The following is a 19,625-nucleotide window of genomic DNA, read 5'->3' as shown; positions in this document are numbered from 1 at the left end:
GCCTAGGCCAGCCGCTATCTCACTAATAACCATACATGTCAACCTGCCTAAAAGCTAGCTGCACTCTCGCCATTTAGGTGCAGTCCATCCTTGCTATAGAGCCGATGATGGCTGAAAAGTCAGCCCAGTTCTCAAACTAACCCAAAAACCTCCTTCCTACACCAGTTCCTCTGCCACTTGTTGAGTTCCCTAAGCTCATGCTGCCTCTCTGGCTTGATGTACAGGCAGTATTTCTGAGTATACTGCCTTGGAGGTCCTTTTCTTTAATGTTGCACCTAAGTCCCTGAAGTTGTTCTAATAGTTCAGCCTTTCTTCTCGAAGGGATGAGTGTGTGTGCTGCTATTCACTTGTGTTCTCCTCCTGTCAGAGCAAACACACAAGCTCCTTGTCAGGTTGTAAAGGCCTCCAAGGAGGGTGTTCTGTGTCTTACATAAACTTTTAGCTCTGTTTGAGCTGCTGGAGTATAGGAAAACTCTAAAAAAATGCAACCCAAAGTCGATAACTCTATCAGTTTGCTTTTGGCCAGCTTTAAGTTAGATGGAGGAAAAAATGTTCATATCAAAACATGAAAATACTGCCATTTAATAAAATTACTGGAAAGAAAAATGAGGTACACTATATTGTCAAAAGTATTGGGACGCCTGCCTTTACACGCACATGAACTTTAATGGCATCCCAGTCTTATAGGGCGTACACACGGTCGGACTTTGTTCGGACATTCCGACAACAAAATCCTAGGATTTTTTCCGACGGATGTTGGCTCAAACTTGTTTTGTCTACACACGGTCGCACAAAGTTGTCGGAAAATCCGATCGTTCTAAACGCTGTGACGTAAAACACGTACGTCGGGACTATAAACGGGGCAGTGGCCAATAGCTTCCATCTCTTTATTTATTCTGAGCATGCGTGGCACTTTGTCCGTCGGATTTGTGTACACACGATCGGAAGTTCCGACAACGGATTTTGTTGTCGGAAAATTTTATCTCCTGCTCTCCAACTTTGTGTGTCGGAAAATCCGATGGAAAATGTCCGATGGAGCCCACACACGGTCGGAATTTCCGACAACACGCTCCGATCGGACATTTTCCATCGGAAAATCCGACCGTGTGTACGGGGCATTTGTTCGTAGGGTTCAATATTGAGTTGGCCCAACTTTTGCAGCTATAACAGCTTCAACTCTTCTGGGAAGGCTGTCCACAAGGTTTAGGAGTGTGTCTATGTGAATGTTTGACCATTCTTCCAGAAGTGCATTGTGAGGTCAGGCACTGATGTTGGACAAGAAGGCCTGGCTCACAGTCTCTACTCGAATTCATGCCAAAGGTGTTCTATCGGGTTGAGGTCAAGACTTTGTGCAGGCCAGTCAAGTTCCTCCACCGCAAACTTGCTCATCCATGTTTTTATGAACCTTGCTTTATGCACTGGTCCAAATCATTTGGTGGAGGGGGGATTATAGTGTGGGGTTGTTTTTCAGGGGTTGGGCTTGGCCCCTTAGTTCCAGTGAAGGGAATTCTTAAGGCATCAGCATACCAAGACATTTTGGACAATTTCATGCTCCCAGCTTTGTGGGAACAGTTTGGGGATGGCCCCTTCCTGTTTCAACATGACTGCCCCACCAGTGCACAAAGCAAGGTCCATAAAGACATGGATGAGCGAGTTTGGGGAGGAGGAACTTGACTGGCAGGCATCCCCATAATTTTGACAACATAGTGTCTTTAAAACTCAACTTTCAGATTGCACATTAAAGCATGTGATAGCATTGTTGTTATTATTATTATTGATAATATTAATAATAATTAATATCATCTGTATAAGAAAAATCATCCTTGCCTGGCTCAGTTGGGAGGAGCTTAAGGCTGGGTGCACACTATTGCGATGCAGGAACCAGCGCGATTCCTGTGCAGGTTCCTGCATCACATGTCTCTAGCAGGAAGTTCACATTGCTCTATGCACACCGCTGCGGGTGTCAATACAAAGTTAATGATACCCCCAGATCAGTTCGCAGATCACAGATGCGAGCTGTCAAATAGTGCAGGAATCGGACACCCATGCGATCCAATTTCAGTGCGGACCAAAAAAAAAAGGGTCCTGCACCATTTTGGTCCGAATGCGATGCAAATTCAGCCATACAATCTGTATGGCTGAATTTGCATCGCATGCGATCTGCACAGCAATGCGGTGCTAATCACATGCAATGTCTGACATCACAATAGTGTGAACCCAGCCTTAACTTAAGCAGTCAGCAATAGGCAATCGTAAGTATCAAAATGTCAAGTCTTGACTCGTTGTAGTAGGCCAGCCTTTCCTCTCAGGGATGGGTGTTTGTACTGCTATCTACTTGTATTCTCCTCCTGTCAGAACAGACGTGTCAGCCCCCTGTTGGGCTGTAAGACCCCTAGGAAGGCTGATCTGTGGCCTGCCTGAGCTGATAACTGTTTGGGCTGCTGAAGGATCATAGAACTCTAAAAAAATGCAATTAAAATCAATTACTCCCCAATAATTTTTCATTGGCCAGCTTTAGGTTGGATGGTGCATAAAAGGTTCACATCAAAACAGAATCTTTACCTTTAATCTCCAATGCTTCAATGGACAGGTAGAATATGGGTCATTGCTATGGACAATTATTTTTAGTGAGACTTAAGACATAAAGGTTTTATTTGCAAATACCAAAAACTGTGTTACCCCATCAAAAAAATCCACTATCAACTGCCGCCCTTCGAGTTCAGGTTAGAAAATGAAAAGTGATATGTTATTGGACAGCTCAGCCTTCCTCCAGCTTTCACTACAGAGCTCTAATGTACTGTTAATGTTTTTTTGTAAATTGGAGCTTAGCACATTCCGAGTCCGGCTCGGATTCCAGGCTATTTGTATTCTCTACAAGTCCCTTCTGTGCTGTTTTTTAATTGAAATGGAGATAGCAGCACATCGCTGTGAAATTGTCTGCTGACTCACTTTCTGGCCTCCTATCAAAGCAAAAGTAATTTTGTCTTCCCAACCTCTGCAAAACGACTTAGAGAAAAGTTTGCAAGTTATAAGGAAGGTGAAGATGAGAATTGGCAGCCCAAACCGGCCTGAATCTGGTTCTTCTGCCTTTTTGTTCTCTTTTGATCTCCTCTAGCTTTATATTGTCATATCCCACATGTGTTGTTATTATCTTGGGGGTTTTTTTATCCTCTCCTGTAGTTTCTTAACTACTCTCGTACATTTCCTCTCAGAGGCGTGATTAGAACCTTCAGGGCCCCCTTACCCACTGCCCCCACATCAAAATCTTTGATTTCAACTTACCGTTATTGTCAACAGAGGTAGTTTTGGGATAGGACATGGTCAACCTTAAAGTGGTTATAAAGGCTCAAGATTTTTTACCTTCATGCACCCTGAGCATCCTGTGTCACCCTTTGACCCTTGTGACTCCAGAACATCATGAGCATCCTCTATCAAACAATGACCTATGACTTTAGAGCAGCCTAAGAATCCTGTGTCACCCTGTGACTCCAGAGCACCATGAACATCCTGTGCCACTTCATAAATCCTGTGACTCCAGAGCACCCTGAGCATCCTATGTCCCCCTGTGACTCCTGTGACCTTGGATCACCATGAGCAGCCTATGTCACCTTGTGACTCCTGTGACCTCGGATCACCCTGAGCATCCCATGTCCCCCTGTGACTCCTGTGACCTTGAATCACCATGAGCATCCTCTATCAAACCATGACCTATGACTTTAGAGCACCCTAAGAATCCTGTGTCACCCTATGACTCCAGAGCACATTGAGTATCCTGTGTTACCCAGTGACTCCAGAGCACCATGAACATCCAGTGCCGCTTCATAAATCCCGTGACCCCAGAGCACCCTGAGCATTCTATGTCCCCCTGTGACTCCTGTGACCTCGGATCACCATGAGCATCCTATGCCCCCCTGTAATTCCTGTGACCTCGGATCACCCTAAGCATCCTATGTCCCCCTGTGACTCCTGTGACTTCAAATCACCCTGAGCATCCTATGTCACCCTGTGACTCTTGTGACCTCAGATCACCCTGAGCATCTTATGTCACCCTGTGACTCCTGTGACCTTGGATCACCCTGAGCATCCTGTATCACCCTGTGACTCCTGTGACCTCGGATCACCCTGAGCATCCTATGTCCCCCTGTAATTCCTGTGACCTCGGATCACCCTGAGCAATCTATGTCCCCCTGTGATTCCTGTGACCTCGGATCACGCTGAGCATTCTATGTCCCCCTGTGATTCCTGTGACCTCGGATCACGCTGAGCATTCTATGTCCCCCTGTGACTCCTGTGACCTCGGATCACCATGAGCATCCTATGTCACCTTGTGACTCCTGTGACCTCGGATCACCCTAAGCATCCTATGTCCCCCTGTGACTCCTGTGACCTCGGATCACCCTGAGCATCTTATGTCACCCTGTGACTCCTGTAAACTCGGGTCACCCTGAGCATCCTTTGTCACCCTGTGACTCCTGTGACCTCGGATCATTTTGAGCATCTTATGTCACCCTGTGACTCCTGTGACCTCAGATCACCCTGAACATCCTATGTCCCCCTGTGACTCCTGTGACCTCGGATCACCCTGAGAATCCTATGTCACCCTGTGACTCCTGTGACCTCGGATCACCCTGAGCATCTTATGTCACCCTGTGACTCCTGTGACCTCGGATCACCCTGAGTGTCCTGTGTCACCCTGTGACTCCTGTGACCTCGGATCACCCTGAGCATCCTTTGTCACCCTGTGACTCCTGTGAACTCAGATCACCCTGAGCATCTTATGTCACCCTGTGACTCCTGTGACCTCGGATCACCCTGAGCATCCTATGTCACCCTGTGACTCCTGTGACCTCAGATCATCCTGAGCATCCTTTGTCACCCTGTGACCTCGGATCACCCTGGGCCTCCTATGTCCCCCTGTGACTCCTGTGGCAGGGCACCATGAACATCCTCTATCAGTTCATAAATCCCATGACTCCGTAGCACGTATTCTGTGTCACCCTGTGACTCCTGTGACCTTGGATCACTCTGAGCAGCCTGTGTCACCCTGTGACTCCAGAGCACATTGAGTATCCTGTGCCACCCTGTGACTCAAAAGCACATTGAGTATCCTGTGCCACCCTGTGACTTCAAAGCACATTGAGTATCCTGTGTCACCCTGTGACTCCAGAGCACCATGAACATCATGTGCCTCTTCATAAATCCCGTGACTCCAGAGCACCCTGAGCATCCTATGTCCCCCTGTGACCCTTGTGACTCCAGAACATCATGAACATCCTCTATCAAACCATGACCTATGACTTTAGAGCATCCTGAGAATCCTGTGTCACCCTGTGGGCCCAGTGCATCCTGTGTCCCCTGTGACCTCTGTGACTCCACAGAACCCTGAACATCCTGTGTCACCTTGTGACCTCTGTGACTCCAGAGAACCCTGAACATCCTGTGCCACCCTATGACCTCCTGTGACTCCATAGAACCCTGAACATCTTGTGACCTTGGATCACCCTGAGCATCCTGTGACTCCTGTGACCTCAGATTGCCTTGAGCATCCTATGTCACCCTGTGACTCCTGTGACCTCAGATCGCCCTGAGCATCCTATGTCACCCTGTGACTCCTGTGACCTCAGATCGCCCTGAGTATCCTATGTCACCCTGTGACTCCTGTGACCTCAGATCGCCCTGAGCATCCTATGTCACCCTATGACTCCTGTGACCTCAGATCACCCTGAGCATACTGTGTTACCCTGTGACTCCTGTGACCTCGGATCACCTTGAGCATCTAGTGTCACCCTGTGACTCCTGTGACTCCCGTGACTCCAGGGCACAATGAACATCCTCTGTTAGTTCATAAATTCCATGACTCCGGAGCACTCTGAGCATCCTCTGTCACCCTGTGACTCCCGTGATTCCACATCATCGTGAGCATTCTGTGTTACCCCATAAATCCCATGATTACCGAGCATCCTGAGCATCCTGTGTCACTCCGTGACTCCCATAATTTCAGTTCTCCCTGAGCTCCTCCATCTCATTAGAGCCTCAGGAACATTCATGTATCTCCTGGACTCTATCTCCTGGAACCCTATCTATTACACTCTTACTCATAGAAAAGACAATTGGAAATATAGATAAAATGTATTTACAGATCTAAAAAATAAAAAATAAATATGTATATTCACATATAAAAAAAAAAAAAAAGATTTTTCTTTTACTATAACAATCCTTTCCCACATTTAGTTATATTTATCGAAGTCTAATGCCCCGTACACGCGGTCGGAATTTCCGACAACAAATGTTCGATGGGAGCTTGTTGTGTGTAGGCTCATTCGGACATTTACCATCGGAATTTCCGACAAACAAAATTTGAGATCTGGATCTCAAATTTTCCGACAACAAAATCCGTTGTCGGAAATTCCGATCGTGTGTACACAGTTCCGACGCACAAAATTCCACGCATGCTCGGAATCAAGCAGAAGAGCCGCACTGGCTATTGAACTTCAATTTTCTCGGCTTGTCGTACGTCACCACGTTCTTGACGTTCGGAATTTCCGACAACATTTGTGTGACCGTGTGTATGCAAGACAAGTTTGAGCCAACATCCGTCGGAAAAAAAACATGGATTTTGTTGTCAGAATGTGCGATCGTGTGTACGGGGCATAAACATTTCACCTCCAGCAATAAATGCATCTCATTCGGAGGTTTAATAGATTTCCCAGCCACCTGATCTCAATAATATGTCCACTAAAAAAAGCACCATAATCGCCATTGTCGCCAGTTGCAACGGAGATCACTGTCACGCCGCGAACATTCTGTTATTGTAAGCGCCCGGCCTCCTGTAACTTCACAGACACAAATCATCAGTCATATAGCTTAATTGGGCAATTATTCATAGCAGCTCTGCATATGTTCAGCAAATGCTGCAGAAACACGGAAAACCTGCTCCTCATCTACTATACATTTACACGTGTTAAGTGACAAATGTGCAGACGCTAATGTATTTATAGCAGAAAACAATCTCTGAAATGTGCTGTGTTGTACTGGTACGAGTGAAGGGGTGACTGCAAGGTCCTGTGTCAAATATAAAGACTTATTGTTACATGTCTTAGACTTTTTCAATATTTTCAGGGAAATCAAGCAAGTTTGCAAATAACCTTTCAACTGCTGTCCCCACTGCTGGGAAACTGAACAAGTCTGCTGGTCCAGGTTTTCATTCATAAACCCAAATACACTATATTGTCAAAAGTATTGGGACGCCTGCCTTTACATGCACATGAACTTTAATTGCATCCTTGTCTTAGTCCGTAATGTTCAATATTGAGTTGCAGCTATAACAGCTTCAACTCTTCTGGGAAGGCTGTCCACAAGGTTTGGGAGTGTGTCTATGAGAATGTTTGACTATTTTTCCAGAAGCGCATTTTGTGAGGTCAGGCATTGATGTTGGACAAGAAGGCCTGGCTCGCAGTCTCTGCTCTAACGGGTTGAGGTCAGGACTCAGGCCAGTGCAGGCCAGTCAAGTTCCTTCACCCCAAACTCACTCTGTCCATCACTTTAAAATGTAAGGCTTTTTTTTGTGTGGAACAGGGCCAAATCACCCCTAATATCCGGTAATCCTGCCAGTTACACTCTAGAAACCAGGCATTCCTATTGCTTCCTGACCACGCTAACCACAGAGACAGATCCATGGTGTAGTTAGGTTGTGTCCCTTCTTCTTTAATAAAGTCAGTATATGACCCACTCACTACACCCTAAAATATATACTTTTGAGAAAGTCCAGGAGGACACAATGCCTTAGCTGGGAGAAGCGGATGTGACGTCATCATGCTGGAAACACCCGAGGTGCCACCTTGGATTTCCAGTATTCAATGATCTGCTATCCTCTTTGAATGCGGTATATAAGAAATTTGGGAATGCTTACAAGGAATATCTGTGGGATATGTTTACTATGTTGAAGCACAGTTTGACCTCCTGTTTATACGAATAGTGGGATCCATCGCAGAAGGTGAGGGTACACCTTATCTGTTATGGTGGTGGTATATCACAGCTGCATGAAAGATTATTAAAGGCATGGTGACGAATGTCAGACACTATTTGAGTGAAAATAAGGAGTTTTATTGTTTTTTTAATGGACACTTTAATTACTTATGGACTGTGATTGATTATTAACAAGAGATTTAATTTCATTTATTAGTATTTTGCATATCACACAATATATTGCTCTCTTTGGTTAATGCATGTTTCATCTAAACACATGTAAAAAAAAATGGGTGGGGTGTACTCATTTTTGTGAGATACTATATATATACAGTGTCTCACAAAAGTGAGATTTTCTGTGTGGAGTCTGAGAGAAAAATCAAGGGCGGAATGTGTTGCGTTTGATAGATAGATAGATAGATAGATAGATAGATAGATAGATAGATAGATAGATAGATAGATAGATAGATTTGCTGTCCCCTCAAAATAACTCAACACTCAGCCATTAATGTCTAAACCACTGACAACAAAAGTGAGTACACCCCCAAATTGGGCCCAATTAGCCATTTTCCCTCCCCAGTGTCATATGACTCGTTAGTGTTGCAAGGTCACAGGTGTGAATGGGGAGCAGGTGTGTTAAATTTGGTGTTATCGCTCTCACTCTCTCATACTGGTCACTGGAAGTTCAACAAGGCACCTCATAGCAAAGAACTCTCTGAGGATCTGAAAAAAAGAATTGTTGCTCTTCATAAAGATGGCCTAGGCTATAAGAAGATTGGCAAGACCTTGAAACTGAGCTGCAGTATGGTGGCCAAGACCATACAGCGGTTTAACAGGACAGGTTCCACTCAGAACAGGCCTCGCCATGGTCGACTAAAGAAGTTGAGTGCACGTGCTCAGCGTCATATCTAGAGGTTGTCTTTGGGAAATAGACGTATGAGTGCTGCCAGCATTGCTGCAGAGATTGAAGGGGTGAGGGGTCAGCTTTTCAGTGCTCAGACCATACGCCACACACTGCATCAAATTGGTCTGCTTGGCTGTTGTCCCAGAAAGAAGCCTCTTCTAAAGATAATGCAAGATAAAGAAAGCCTGCAAACAGTTTGCTGAAGACAAGCAGACTAAGGACATGGATTACTGGAACCATGTCCTGTGGTCTAAAGAGACCACAATAAACTTATTTGGTTCAGATGGTGCCAAGCGTGTGTGGCGGCAACCAGGTGAGGCGTACAAAGACAAGTTTGTCTTGCCTACAGTCAACCATGGTGGTGGGAGTGTCATGGTCTGGGGCTGCATGAGTGCTGCCGGCACTGGGGAGCTACAGTTCATTAAGGGAAGCATGAATGCCAACATGTACTGTGACATACTGAAGCAGAGCATGATCCCCTCTCTTCGAAGATTAGGTTGCAGGGCAGTATTCCAACATGATAACGAACCCAAACACACCTCCAACACGACCACTACCTTGTTAAAGAAGCTGAGGGTAAAGGTGATGGACTGGCCAAGCATGTCTCCAGACCTAAACCCTATTGAGCATCTGTGGGGCATCCTCAATTGGAAGGTGGAGGAGTGCAAGGCCTCTAACATCCACCAGCTCTGTGATGTCATCATGGAGGAGTGGAAGAGGACTTCAGTGGCAACCTGTGAAGCTCTAGTGAACTCCATGCCAAGGAGGGTTAAGACATTGCTGGAAAATAATGGTGGCCACAAAAAATATTGACACTTTGGACCCAATTTGGACATTTTCACTTAGGGGTGTACTCACTTTTGTCACCAGTGGTTTAGACATTAATGGCTGTGTGTTGAGTTATTTTGAGGGGACAGAAAATTTACACTGTTATACAAGCTGTACACTCACTACTTTACATTGTAGCAAAGTGTCACATGAAAAGGTATAATAAAATATTTACAAAAATGTGAGAGGTGTACTCAGTTTTGTGAGACACTGTATCTATCTATCTATCTATCTATCTATCTATCTATCTATCTATCTATCTATCTATCTATCTATCTATCTATCTATCTATCTATCTATCTATCTATAAATATAGATACAGTATATCAAACGCAACACATTCTGCCCTTGATTTTTCTCTCAGACTCCACACAAAAAATCTCTTCATTACTAACAAAACTCATACTAAACATTAATTTGCCTTAAATGCACCCCCTCAGTAACCTTCAATATACCGAACCAAAACACAGCTAATATTTAAGTAAGTTTTATATGATAAGGGGTTTGCAATGTGGAGCCTGACATTATTGCTGATTTTGGGGTTAAAAAATGTGCAGCGTTTTTTAGCCTCTAGGGGCACAGTGATAATACAAGCAACTCTCAGTGTCTGCACACACATTTTTCTGAGCACCCCAGTCCCCAGAAAATATGGTGCTCCGTTCAGGAAACACTAACTGATTCTATTAGAACTTGCTTTTTGGCCCACCCCTTTCCAAGCCCTTCAGCTTTCTATTGGCTGAAAATGGGATGGGTGACCTTATTGGCCAATAAGGATTATCGCACAGCACCATATTGCACTATACCCGGGACTCAAAATGTGACCAGCAGGTCAAAGCTATATCTAATTTGGTGCAAAAAATTGCACTCAAATCCCCATAGTATGCATAATTATATATGTATAGTGGTAAATATATGCATATAATCAAGTGTGTGGCTCTTTAAAGTCAGCAGGGAGAGGGAGGGCAATTACATTGTTTAATTATAAACTAGTACAGGGCTGTTTTTTAATTAATTAATGTATTGTTACCAAAATGACATAGAAAGCCTCCCCCTTCCTGGACAAGATCAGACCACATGCCTTTCAACACTGGGGGGTACCTTGCAGCAAATCTCCCCTCCTTTGAAAAGTACCCTTATGCCAATTTTGATGGACATCTATGTGCCCCAAAAAGGTGGGGCTAAATTGGAGGACCTATGGTGGAAAATAGAAGCCCCCTTTTAATAATACAATACCCCCCTCCCCTCTAGGGAGAAAGTACAGGGGTACGTTAGTACCCCTTACCCTTTCCCACAATGTGTACTGTATGTATCCATCATGCATGGTGTTCAGTGATGTATCCGACAAGCATAGTGTCCAGCGATATGTCCATCAATCATAGCATCCAGCGTTTTATCCATCAATCATGGTATCCGGAGATATATCAATCATGGTATCCAGAGATATATCCATCAATCATGACATCCACTAATGAATCCATTAATCATGGGGTCCGGCAATGTATCTTTCAATCTTGGCATTCAGCGATGTATTCATCAATAACGGCATCAAGCAATGTATCTGTCAATCATGGTATTCGGCGATGTAGCTGTCAATCACCATCGATGAATCTGACAAGCAAGGTGTCCAATGATGTATCCATCAATCATGGTGTCCAGTGATGTATCCATCAATCAGGGTGCCCAGTGATGTATCCATTGATCATGGTGTCCAGTCATGTATCTATTGCTCGTGGTGTCCAGTCATGTATCCATTGATCATGGTGTCCAGTCATGTATCCATTGAGCATAGTGTTTAGTCATGTATTGATTGAATATGGTGTTCAGTCATGTATCCATTAATCATGATGTCCAGTCATGTATCCATTGATCACGCTGTCCAGTCATGTATCCATTGATTATGGTGTGCAGTGATGTATCCATTGATCATGGTGTCCAGTCATGTATCCATTGATCATGGTGTCCAGTCATGTATCTATTGATCATGGTATGCAGTGATGTATCCATTGATCAATGTGTGCAGTGATGTATCCATTGATCATGGTGTCTAGTCATGTATCCATTGATCATGGTGTCCAGCTATTTATCCATCAATCATGGTATCCAGTCACTTATTCATTGATCATGGTGTTCAGTCATGTATCTATCGATCATGGTGTCCAGTCATGCATCCATTGATCATGGTGTCCACTGTCCAGTCATATATCCATTGATCATGATGTCCAGTCATGTATCCATTAATCATGATGTCCAGTCATGTATCCATTGATCATAGTGTCCAGTCATGTATCCATTGATCATGGTGTTCAGCTATGTATCCATCAATCGTGGTGTCCAGTCACGTATCCATTGATTACGGTCTCTAGTGATGTATCCACGAATCACGGTGTCTAGTCATGTATCCATTGATCATGGTCTCTAGTGAGGTATCCACCAATCATGATGTCCAGTCATGTATCCATTGATCATGGTGTCCAGTCATGTATCCATTGATCATGGTGTTCAGCTAAGGGGGCTTTGATGGGGACCCTGATGTAAGGGTGCTCTGATTGGGACCCTAATGTAAGGGGGCTCTGATGGGGATCCTGATGTAAGGGGGCTCTGATAAGGACAATGATGTAAGGGGGCTCTGATAGGGACCCTGAGGTAAGGAGGCTCTGATGAGGATCCTGATGTAAGGAGGCTTTGAAGAGGACCCTGATGTAAGGAGACTCTGATGAGGACCCTGATGTGAGGGGGTTCTGATGGGGACCCTGATGTAAGGGGGCTCTGTTGGGGACCCTGATGTAAGGAGGCTCTGGTGGGGACCCTGATGTAAGGGGGCTCTGATGAGGACCCTGATGTAAGGGGGTTCTGATGGGGACCCTGATGTAAGGGGGCTCTGTTGGGGACCCTGATGTAAGGAGGCTCTGGTGGGGACCCTGATGTAAGGGGGCTCTGATGAGGACCCTGATGTAAGGGGGCTGTGATGAGGACCCTGATGTAAGGAGGCTCTGATGAGGACCCTGATGTAAGGGGGGAATCTGATGGGGACCCTGATGTAAGGGGGCTCTGATGAGGACCCTGATGTAAGGAGGCTCTGATGAGGACCCTGATGTAAGGGGGCTCTGGTGAGGACCCTGATGAAAGGGGGCTCTGGTGAGGACCCTGATGTAAGGAGGCTCTGATGAGGACCCTGATGTAAGGAGGCTCTGATGAGGACCCTGATGTAAGGGGGCTCTGTTGAGGACCCTGATGTAAGGGGGCTCTGGTGAGGACCCTGATGTAAGGAGGCTCTGGTGAGGACCCTGATGTAAGGAGGCTCTGATGAGGACCCTGATGTAAGGAGGCTCTGATGAGGACTCTGATGTAAGGGGGGAATCTGATGGGGACTCTGATGTAAGGGGGCTCTGATGAGGACCCTGATGTAAGGAGGCTCTGATGAGGACCCTGATGTAAGGGGGCTCTGATGGGGACCCTGATGTAAGGAGGCTCTGATGAGGACCCTGATGTAAGGGGGGAATCTGATGGGAACGCTGACGCATACCTCCAGACTTTTTGAGATGGTAATGAGGGACACCTATTAGCAAAAGTATGCAGGCATAGGACTCACCCCCTGCCATGCCCCCTTAAAGAAGAACTATACAAAAAAAAGATTAGTTAGATCCCTTTCACACTGAGGCGGGCTGGCGTCGGCGGTAAAGCGGGGATATTTTTAGTGCCGCTTTACCGGCATTTTAGCAGGGCCATTCGGCCGCTAGCGGGGTGGTTCTGACCCCCGCTAGCATCCGAAAACGGGTTAAAACCTCCTGCAAAGCGCCGCTGCAGCAGCAGTTTAGCGGTGCTGCCCCATTGTTTTCAATGGGCAGGGGTGCTTTAGGTTCGGTGTATACACCGCTCATACAGCGCTGCAAAGATGCGGCTTGCAGGACTTTTTTTTACCGTCCTGCAAGCGCGCCGCTCCAGTGTGTAAGCACTCGGGCTCTCACACTGGAGAGACAGGAGAGGCTCTTTACAAGCACTATGCAGGCGCTATTTTTAGCGCTGTAGTGCCTGTAAAACGCTTTAGTGTGAAAGGGGTCTTAAACTCACAAGTGCTTTTTTTTTACTACTACTATTCCTTTATAATGGTTTTGATATTTACAAATTATAAGAAAGGTTTAGTACTGGGAAACACTTTTTGAAAGATAAAAAGTGCATTTTAAATGCAACTATATAGGTCAGACCAAAATGAGGGACAAATGAGGAGGAAAGAGGGACAGAGGGACTTTGTTCCAAATCAGGGACAGTCCCTCGAAATCAGGAACAGTTGGTAGTTATGTCTGATGTAAGGGAAGACTCCTAAGGCAGACTCTGATGTAAGGGAGGCTCTGATGGGGACCCTAACGTGGGGAGATTGATGGGGACCCTGATGTAAGGGGGGCTCTGATGGGAATCTGCTAAATGGAAGGACTCCTAAGGCAGTCTCTGATGTATGGGGGTACTCTGATGGAGATTCTGATATAAGGGAGGACTACTAGGCAGTCTCTGCTGTAAAGGGGGCTCTGATGGGGACCCTGATGTGGGAGACTGATGGGAACCCTGATGTAAGGGGGGCTCTGATGGGGGTACTCTGATGGGGACCCTGATGTAAGGGAGAACTCTAAAGGCAGACATTGATGTAAGGGTGGCTCTGATGGGGACCCTGATGTAGGGGGATTGATGGGGACCCTGATGTTAGGGGGGCTCTGATGGGGAATCTGCTAAATGGGAGGTCTCCTAAGGCAGTCTCTGATATATGGGAGAACGCTAAAGGCAGACACTGATGTAAGCAAGGCTCTGATGGGGACCCTGATGTAAGGGAGGACTCCTGAAGGCAGACACTGATCTAAGGAAGGCTCCGATAGGGATCCTGATGTAAGGGAGGACTCCTAAGGCAGACACTGATGTAAGGAAGGCTCTGATGGGGATCCTGATGTAAGGGAGGACTCCTAAGGCTGACACTGATGTAAGGAATGCTCTGATGGGGATCCTGATGTAAGGGAGGACTCCTAAGGTAGACACTGATGTAAGGAGGGCTCTGATGGGGACCCTGATGTAAGGGAGGACTCCTAAGGCTGACACTGATGTAAGGAAGGCTCTGATGGGGATCCTGATGTAAGGGAGGACTCCTCAGGTAGACACTGATGTAAGGAGGGCTCTGATGGGGACCCTGATGTAAGGGAGGACTCCTGAAGGCAGACACTGATCTAAGGAAGGCTCCGATAGGGATCCTGATGTAAGGGAGGACTCCTAAGGCAGACACTGATGTAAGGAAGGCTCTGATGGGGATCCTGATGTAAGGGAGGATTCCTAAGGCCGACACTGATGTAAGGAATGCTCTGATGGGGATCCTGATGTAAGGGAGGACTCCTAAGGTAGACACTGATGTAAGGAGGGCTCTGATGGGGACCCTGATGTAAGGGAGGACTCCTAAGGCTGACACTGATGTAAGGAAGGCTCTGATGGGGATCCTGATGTAAGGGAGGACTCCTCAGGTAGACACTGATATAAGGAGAGCTCTGATGGGGATCCTGATGTAAGGGAGGACTCCTAAGGCAGACACTGATCTAAGGAAGGCTCCGATAGGGACCCTGATGTAAGGGAGGACTCCTAAGGCAGACAGTGATGTAAGGAAGGCTCTGATGGGGACCCTGATGTAAGGGAGGACTCCTAAGGTAGACACTTATATAAGGAGGGGTCTGATGGGGATCCTGATGTTAGGGAGGACTCCTAAGGCTGACACTGATGTAAGGAAGGCTCTAATGGGGATCCTGATATAGGAGGCACTCTGATGTGAACCCTGATGTGTGGGGAACTCTGATGGTAACTCTGATGTAAGGGGAGACTCTGCTATGTTTTACTGATTTACTGTTATTTCCCTTTCGTTCTGAATCACGCTGATTCCAAAAAAGTAAAACATATTCATTAATTTATTATTCTTTTTTTTTTTTTTTGGCCCACAAACATTTGTAAAATATACAACATGGCCCTCGTTTTGGAAATTTTGGAGACCTCTGTGATCATGATGATGAATTTAGGCATTAGCTACTGTAACAAAATGACCTCTTGAACTTTTCAGAAGTACCCCCTGGCTACTATACATACAACATCCTTCTAAAAATTAAGCAATAAATGTTTGCTATGCAGAGCAAAAGACTCAAATGGAAAGGTGTGCAAATATTGCCTATCTCTAAATGCCGCAGTCCTCTGCTGCCACCTAATGCACTAGTAAGGTAATACGTGTCTTTGTATTTTAGGTTGACCATTTACTAAAACTGGAGAGTTGAAAATCTGGTGCAGCTCTGTATAGAAACCAATCAGCTTCCAGGTTTTTATTTTTTTTGTCAAAGCTTAATTAAAAAAGCTGAAGTTAGAAGCTGATTGGCTACCATGCACAGATGCACCAGATTTTGCACTCTCCAGTTGTAGTAAATCAACCCCACTGTGCTTAAAGGAAAAGTGCGTTGAGTCTTGTTCTCACTTATGCCCCGTACACACGGTCGGATTTTCCGATGGAAAATGTGTGACAGGACATTGTTGTCGGAAATTCCGACTGTGTGTAGGCTCTATCACACATTTCCCATAGGAATTTCCGACACACAAAGTTTGACAGCAGGCTATAAAATTTTCCGACAACAAAATCCGTTGTCGGAAATTCCGATGGTGTGTACACAAATCCGACGCACAAAGTGCCACGCATGCTCAGAATAAATTAAGAGACGAAAGCTATTGGCCACTGCCCCGTTTATAGTCCCGACGTACGTGTTTTACGTCACCACGTTTAGGACGATCGGATTTTCCGACAACTTTGTGTGACCGTGTGTATGCAAGACAAGTTTGAGCCAACATCTGTCGGAAAAAATCCATGGATTTTGTTGTCGGAATGTCCGACCGTGTGTACAGGGCATTACGCTTCATTGCCAAAGTCTCCCCATTTTGCAAATTGCCCTTCTCCCACTACGCCCTAAAAAATTTAACCCCTGACAGGGGACGATGCACAAAGTACACCACCATTTTTTTTTTTAGTGCAGGAAAGCCTCCACCCATAATTTTTTCATAAACCTGCTTGTTACTATGCTTGTTGCATTTTGCCAGTTAAAAAAAAAACGCTCACTTGAAAGTTTTTCAGTGTTCTGTTCTCAGGGGACAAAGTACATGTAGTATTCAGTACTATGTTCCTACAGGCTTTGTAAGCCTTGCTACAAGGTCAGACAACATAGCTAGCAAGGAGACAGCTGTACTAATAGCCAGCCCTTGTCTGGCCTTGAAGAACTTTCCCGATACAAGTGGTGGAAGGAGGAATGCAAAGGGGAAGGACACTCAGTACCTTTGCATTCCTCTTGCCTCCAACTGTCTCTGGAAAGTGCTTGAAGCCAAGATAAGTGACAGTGTGAAACCACCACATTGTCAGATTTCCACGGATAGGTGGGGGTGTCCTGTCTGACCTCATAGCTAGGCCTACATGTTCTTTGTCCCTCTTATGCCTCGTACACACGGTTGGAATTTCTGACAGAAAAAGTCAGATGGGAGCTTTTGGTCGGATATTCCGACCGTGTGTATGCCCCAACGGACTTTTTCTGTCGTCATTTCCTTAGATATAGAACATGTTCTAAATTTTTCCGTCGGAAATGCCGACGGAGGTTATCCCGTTGGCAAGTCCGACCGTGTGTACACGGCATAAGTGTAGACTTCTGGGAAAATCAGTGAGCCAATCACACAAGCAGGAAGCTATGTTTCTGTGGGGCTTTCTATACACCATCTGTGTACAGAACACCTCCAGGTAGCCATATTGCATTGCATATTGCAGAAAATTACAGAGTTACAGATTGAAAAGAAAAGGTCATTTTTAATAACGTTCCATTACAATATGACTTGAGTCACAATTGTATATGTCATTTTTTTTGTTTTTTATTTGCTATTTTTTCCCCTATGAAAGTGGAGTTACCCTTTAATCTTTTTTTTAACTTAAAATAGTTTTTAGGTCTGCTTGAGGAACTCATAGCATAATTTTCAGCAGCCTTTCTCAACCAGGGTTGTGTGGAACCCAAGGGTTACTCCAGACCAGGCTTTCTAAACTATATTAACATGGAGGAACCCCTGAAACAGTTTTGAAGTCTATTCAAGGAACTTCCGGCATCTTCTGTAGAAGCCTTTCTCAACCAGGGTTCTGTGGAACCCTAGGGTTCCTCCAGACCAGGCTTTCTCAACTTTTATACTATGGAGGAATGCTTGAAACTGTTTTAAAGTTTCCTCAAGGAGCTCCTAGCATCCTCTGTAGCAGCCTTTCTCAACCAGGGTTCTGTGGAACCCTTGGGTTCTTTCAAAGGGTGCTAGAATTTCCTTGAGGAGACCTCAACCCGTTTCAAGGTTTCCTCCAGACCAAGCTTTCTTGATCTTTTTACCATGGAGGAACCCTTGAAACAGTTTTAGGTCTCCTCAAGGTAATCCTAGTGTAGCACCCTGATGTTTAGGCAGTGTTGCTCCTAAATTTACCTGCTAGGTGGCCAGGTACCTGGTGACATTAGATAAGACAAGGGCAAAGCAAGGACAGTTTGGGAATTCATGGGGTATCTCAGCCAATGGGCAGGGGTTTTCTTTAATCCCTTGGCCTGCTTGGGGAAGCTTGGGGAACCTATATATTTGAGTGGAGTCAGGTGATCAGTGTTCTGTGCCACCTGGACGGCTGTCTGGGTGTGTGTTGGTCTTGTTGGGGCTGCTAGGCCAGAGATTGGGCCTATCCGGGGCACATCTGGCTGCTAGGCTGTCTGAGGGCCTATCCAGAAGCAAAAGAGCAGCGTAGCTTTGGGAATGCAGCTTGCAGTCCATCCAGAACTGACGGTTCTGTCGGCCGGAGAACCTGACGTAGTCGGAGGTAGAGGGGAAGCTGTTGACACTAAGGGACCAACCACCCTATTACCAGGGACCACAGTGAGTAGCTGAAGCAAGTACCGGAGCAGTATTCTCACCAACCGGAGACAGTGAAGAATTGGGAAACGTCAGCAAGTGTGTCAAGCCAGGGACCCAACCGGCGGAGGTGACGCTTGCAGAGCAGCTTTGTGTGTCAAGCCAGGGACCGAGCAGGCCAGTGGGGTGAAGCTTGAGAAGTATCTGGAGTGCCAAACTAGGGACCCAGCAGAGAAGCGGGGGTGACGCTTGAGGAAGATACTTAAGTGAAGATTGGAAGAGCTCAAGGGATTCGGTGGCAGTGAATAAGCAAGTCTAGAGTGAGAAACTGGGAGCTCAGTGGGTTGAGAACCTACAAGAAGTGACTGTAGAGAAATTAAAGGAGTTTGTTACAACTTGTTTTAGGAACTGTTCTAAAACTGTTGCCATATGAGACAGCATTCTTATGCATGCAGATGTGCTGTCTTGCTGGATGCCTTTCCCTGCATGGCTTTCTTCCTGTAGAAGTTTTGGAGTCTACTAATTAACATTGCAACTACCTAAGGGTGTCCTGAACCTAACCCTCTCTCCCAAAGTTCCGTTCAAGAGAAATAAAATCTCTTTGCATTCAAGAAGTGTCTGGCGCCCACGAATCTATCTTGCATTAGACCCACTTTGCCATACAACCCACTCTATATGGAAGGATGTCAGCAGCTCTTGTCTCCGGAGGTTCTCATTAGACTAAAGGAGGCCTGGGACCTTGCTACACTAGCATCCTCTGAAGCAGCCTTTCTTAATCAGGGTTCTTTGGAACCCTGGGGTTCTTCCAAAGAGTGCTAGGGGTTCCTTGAGGAGAACTAAAACGGTTTCAATGGTTCCTTCCTTGTAAAAAAAACAGAGTCTGATCTGGAGGAACCCCAGACTCCCATAGAATAGTGAAAGGCTGGTTTAGGCCCTCGGGCAGGTTTCTATTACTATGCAAAGGTTGTATTGGTATCCTCTAAGGAAACTAATAGCAAAAATTCTTCTAACAATGGTGACTCATGTC

This window comes from Aquarana catesbeiana, linkage group LG04 (assembly GCF_042186555.1).
Source record: "Aquarana catesbeiana isolate 2022-GZ linkage group LG04, ASM4218655v1, whole genome shotgun sequence".
Classification (NCBI taxonomy): Eukaryota; Metazoa; Chordata; class Amphibia; order Anura; family Ranidae; genus Aquarana; species Aquarana catesbeiana.
Note: the sequence above shows the minus strand (reverse complement) of the source record.